This window comes from Schistocerca piceifrons, unplaced genomic scaffold, assembly GCF_021461385.2.
Source record: "Schistocerca piceifrons isolate TAMUIC-IGC-003096 unplaced genomic scaffold, iqSchPice1.1 HiC_scaffold_1369, whole genome shotgun sequence".
In the NCBI taxonomy this organism is placed as follows: Eukaryota; Metazoa; Arthropoda; class Insecta; order Orthoptera; family Acrididae; genus Schistocerca; species Schistocerca piceifrons.
Genome location: NW_025727201.1, coordinates 25,001 through 30,000, shown reverse-complemented (window position 1 = coordinate 30,000; position 5,000 = coordinate 25,001). Strand labels below are relative to the sequence as shown.

Genomic DNA, 5,000 nt, shown 5'->3' with positions numbered 1-5,000 from the left:
ACCTAACCCATGTTGTGCCTTAACCTAACCCATGTTGTGCCTTAACCTAACCCATGTTGTGCCTTAACCTAACCCATGTTGTGCCTTAACCTAACCCATGTTGTGCCTTAACCTAACCCATGTTGTGCCTTAACCTAACCCATGTTGTGCCTTAACCTAACCCATGTTGTGCCTTAACCTAACCCATGTTGTGCCTTAACCTAACCCATGTTGTGCCTTAACCTAACCCATGTTGTGCCTTAACCTAACCCATGTTGTGCCTTAACCTAACCCATGTTGTGCCTTAACCTAACCCATGTCGTGCCTTAACCTAACCCACGTCGTGCCTTAACCTAACCCACGTTGTCGCCTAACGTAACCCACGTTGTCGCCTAAACCTGCTCTGTAATTGTTATACGACTCGTTCAATTAGTGTAGTGTTGCCCACCCGCAACCCTCGCAATATAGTTCGCTACTCGCACTCCCCGCTCCCCTGTGTATCGCTTCATGTTAAACACCTTGCAAGTCTTGCTCACTTTCCACATGCTCCTGCTGTACACTGTAATGTGGATGGCAGCAGGACGTACATGCCGCCCCTCCCCACGTCCCCACCTTGCCCCCTGCCTTCGCAAGCTGGTTGGTGAGAACTTTGCATGTTCAATGCCCTCCGCATGCGACGTACTCAGGCTACGTTGTGGTGCGGCCTGTGTCAACTGTCCGCTAATGTCGTACGCGTAAACCACAATCTGTACTGCACATTCGTCCTTATGTACTGAATGATACATCGTGGCACATGTGTGACCGTACAACGACTGCGCCCAAAAACGGCGGACCATACAGTGCAAATATTGTGCACGCAGCTACGTGTCGTCTCCCTATGAGAGCTGGATTGCAGTGTGGTACGCCATAGAGACGTGTGGGAGGAACGGACGCCGTGGATGGCGATCAGCATGAGCTGTCTGTTGATGTATTCGGACCTAGTCGTCTCTCCTCACACACCGTGATGGCATGGTGCACCGCGTTCCATATCTGCGACATGCTACAGAGGCCGGTTGACAGTCGTTCGAGCAATGGACATCGCATACGTACGGGGGCCACCTTCCACGTATTGTCTAGGCGTGCACATTTTGTTGCGTGTATGTGGGCAGACGTAGTGTGGCGTGACACCTGACACAGGCATGCAATAATCGTGGAAGTTGCAAATGGCGATGGACGCCTGCGTTTTCTGGTGAAGTTACGCAAATGAACAAATGGTAACCTGTTGTGGTGCGGTTGTTCTCGCTAGGGGTGAATCGGTGATGGCGACGATAGGTTGAGGTACTAACCGGTTGTTCCAGCGATACCCACCATGCCGACGAAACTGAACGGCATCTGGGTGTGAAGCGATACGCGGCGGTGGCTGGGTGGGACCGTCCCCGGCCGGTGAGGGGGCGCCTCCCGGCGTGCTGGCCGCGCGGTGCGTGGGCGCACGCGCTACAGCCGGCTGGTGGGGGCGGCCAGTGGCAGGCGCGCCGGCCGACGGACGCGGCAGGCGTCGCAGCTGCGCGCCGGCGCACCCTGCGCGCGGCGCCGTGCGGCCAAAGTAGGTCCTCGCGGGCCCGGTGCGAAGCGCGGTGGACATCTTCAGTGTGCTGGTCCGATTGAGGACTGTGTGCGTTGAGGATGCGCTGCCGCCCGGCGCTCGGCGCCGCGACGCCGTCTGCTGCTCGGTCGCCCCAGCGGTTCTCGCTGGTGGTTTGTATCGCAGCTGTGCGGATGTGTTGGCGCGTGCGCTGTGCTGGGAGAGTTCGCTTCGGCACCCAAGTGGGGCTTTTGTCCTTCTGTGGCGCTGGCGTTGGAGCTGCCGGTCACCGTAGGTGGCGCGTGTTGTCTCCCGCCGGCAATGCCACGACAGCACGCTCCCGGGCCTCTGTCGGCAGCGGCAAGCTCAGTTGGGAGCACGGGTGGTCGCACCGAAAGCGTCTACTCGCCTAACTCCGGGCGATTGCGCCTCTCTCGAACCCGACCAAGTACTTGGGACGGCGCTGCGCGCCGCCGGGACCTGAGAGGGTTTCGAGGTGTATTGTGCAGGGGAGCTCAGCCTCCTCCTGTTTGCAGAATGATTGAGCGGACGCTTGCGTGTTCGCGCGGGCCCCCGGGACACACTCCCGGGCGGCCGGCTGCTCAGCTCTAGTTGACGCAGCTCCCTGGTTGATCCTGCCAGTAGTCATATGCTTGTCTCAAAGATTAAGCCATGCATGTCTCAGTACAAGCCGCATTAAGGTGAAACCGCGAATGGCTCATTAAATCAGTTATGGTTCCTTAGATCGTACCCACGTTACTTGGATAACTGTGGTAATTCTAGAGCTAATACATGCAAACAGAGTCCCGACCAGAGATGGAAGGGACGCTTTTATTAGATCAAAACCAATCGGTCGGCTCGTCCGGTCCGTTTGCCTTGGTGACTCTGAATAACTTTGGGCTGATCGCACGGTCCTCGTACCGGCGACGCATCTTTCAAATGTCTGCCTTATCAACTGTCGATGGTAGGTTCTGCGCCTACCATGGTTGTAACGGGTAACGGGGAATCAGGGTTCGATTCCGGAGAGGGAGCCTGAGAAACGGCTACCACATCCAAGGAAGGCAGCAGGCGCGCAAATTACCCACTCCCGGCACGGGGAGGTAGTGACGAAAAATAACGATACGGGACTCATCCGAGGCCCCGTAATCGGAATGAGTACACTTTAAATCCTTTAACGAGTATCTATTGGAGGGCAAGTCTGGTGCCAGCAGCCGCGGTAATTCCAGCTCCAATAGCGTATATTAAAGTTGTTGCGGTTAAAAAGCTCGTAGTTGGATTTGTGTCCCACGCTGTTGGTTCACCGCCCGTCGGTGTTTAACTGGCATGTATCGTGGGACGTCCTGCCGGTGGGGCGAGCCGAAGGCGTGCGACCGCCCCGTGCGTGCTCGTGCGTCCCGAGGCGGACCCCGTTGAAATCCTACCAGGGTGCTCTTTATTGAGTGTCTCGGTGGGCCGGCACGTTTACTTTGAACAAATTAGAGTGCTTAAAGCAGGCAAGCCCGCCTGAATACTGTGTGCATGGAATAATGGAATAGGACCTCGGTTCTATTTTGTTGGTTTTCGGAACCCGAGGTAATGATTAATAGGGACAGGCGGGGGCATTCGTATTGCGACGTTAGAGGTGAAATTCTTGGATCGTCGCAAGACGAACAGAAGCGAAAGCATTTGCCAAGTATGTTTTCATTAATCAAGAACGAAAGTTAGAGGTTCGAAGGCGATCAGATACCGCCCTAGTTCTAACCATAAACGATGCCAGCCAGCGATCCGCCGCAGTTCCTCCGATGACTCGGCGGGCAGCCTCCGGGAAACCAAAGCTTTTGGGTTCCGGGGGAAGTATGGTTGCAAAGCTGAAACTTAAAGGAATTGACGGAAGGGCACCACCAGGAGTGGAGCCTGCGGCTTAATTTGACTCAACACGGGAAACCTCACCAGGCCCGGACACCGGAAGGATTGACAGATTGATAGCTCTTTCTTGATTCGGTGGGTGGTGGTGCATGGCCGTTCTTAGTTGGTGGAGCGATTTGTCTGGTTAATTCCGATAACGAACGAGACTCTAGCCTGCTAACTAGTCGCGTGACATCCTTCGTGCTGTCAGCGATTACTTTTCTTCTTAGAGGGACAGGCGGCTTCTAGCCGCACGAGATTGAGCAATAACAGGTCTGTGATGCCCTTAGATGTTCTGGGCCGCACGCGCGCTACACTGAAGGAATCAGCGTGTCTTCCTAGGCCGAAAGGTCGGGGTAACCCGCTGAACCTCCTTCGTGCTAGGGATTGGGGCTTGCAATTGTTCCCCATGAACGAGGAATTCCCAGTAAGCGCGAGTCATAAGCTCGCGTTGATTACGTCCCTGCCCTTTGTACACACCGCCCGTCGCTACTACCGATTGAATGATTTAGTGAGGTCTTCGGACTGGTACGCGGCATTGACTCTGTCGTTGCCGATGCTACCGGAAAGATGACCAAACTTGATCATTTAGAGGAAGTAAAAGTCGTAACAAGGTTTCCGTAGGTGAACCTGCGGAAGGATCATTACCGACTAGACTGCATGTCTTTCGATGTGCGTGTCGTGTCGCGCAACACGCTACCTGTACGGCTCGCCGTAGCCGTGCGCCGCGTGCGGAACCACGCGTGCCTCTCAAAACTAGCGGCAATGTTGTGTGGTACGAGCGCTGAAGCGCTGGAGCGGCTGGCCTGCGGCACCTGGCGCCTGGCGCCGGTTTTGAATGACTTTCGCCCGAGTGCCTGTCCGCTCCGGTGTGGAGCCGTACGACGCCCGTCGGCCGTGAGGCCGTTGGACACAGAACGCTGGAACAGGGGCCGCCACACGCCTCACTCCCGCCTATGCGACCGTCTCGAAAGAGACGGCGGAAACTGAGAAAAGATCACCCAGGACGGTGGATCACTCGGCTCGTGGGTCGATGAAGAACGCAGCAAATTGCGCGTCGACATGTGAACTGCAGGACACATGAACATCGACGTTTCGAACGCACATTGCGGTCCATGGATTCCGTTCCCGGGCCACGTCTGGCTGAGGGTCGGCTACGTATACTGAAGCGCGCGGCGTTTGCCCCGCTTCGCAGACCTGGGAGTGTCGCGGCCGCCTGTGGGGCCGGCCGCGTCTCCTCAAACGTGCGATGCGCGCCCGTCGCCTGGCGGTTCGCATACCGGTACTTTCTCGGTAGCGTGCACAGCCGGCTGGCGGTGTGGCGTGCGACACCTCGTACAACGACCTCAGAGCAGGCGAGACTACCCGCTGAATTTAAGCATATTACTAAGCGGAGGAAAAGAAACTAACAAGGATTCCCCCAGTAGCGGCGAGCGAACAGGGAAGAGTCCAGCACCGAACCCCGCAGGCTGCCGCCTGTCGTGGCATGTGGTGTTTGGGAGGGTCCACTACCCCGACGCCTCGCGCCGAGCCCAAGTCCAACTTGAATGAGGCCACGGCCCGTAGAGGGTGCCAG

The 5,000-nt window shown here is 56.6% G+C and overlaps 2 non-coding genes and 1 pseudogene across 2 annotated transcripts; all 3 read left to right on the top strand.

Annotated features, from left to right (window-relative positions):
* The first annotated feature begins 2,162 nt into the window (after positions 1 to 2,162).
* On the top strand, positions 2,163 to 4,071 carry LOC124732893. Its single transcript, XR_007008847.1, has one exon. It is a non-coding gene; the product is annotated as a small subunit ribosomal RNA (ribosomal RNA).
* A 351-nt stretch (positions 4,072 to 4,422) lies between these two features.
* LOC124732903 lies at positions 4,423 to 4,577 on the top strand. Its single transcript, XR_007008852.1, has one exon. It is a non-coding gene; the product is annotated as a 5.8S ribosomal RNA (ribosomal RNA).
* Positions 4,578 to 4,765: 188 nt separating this feature from the next.
* LOC124732900 overlaps positions 4,766 to 5,000 on the top strand; it is a 4,410-nt pseudogene continuing 4,175 nt past the window's right edge.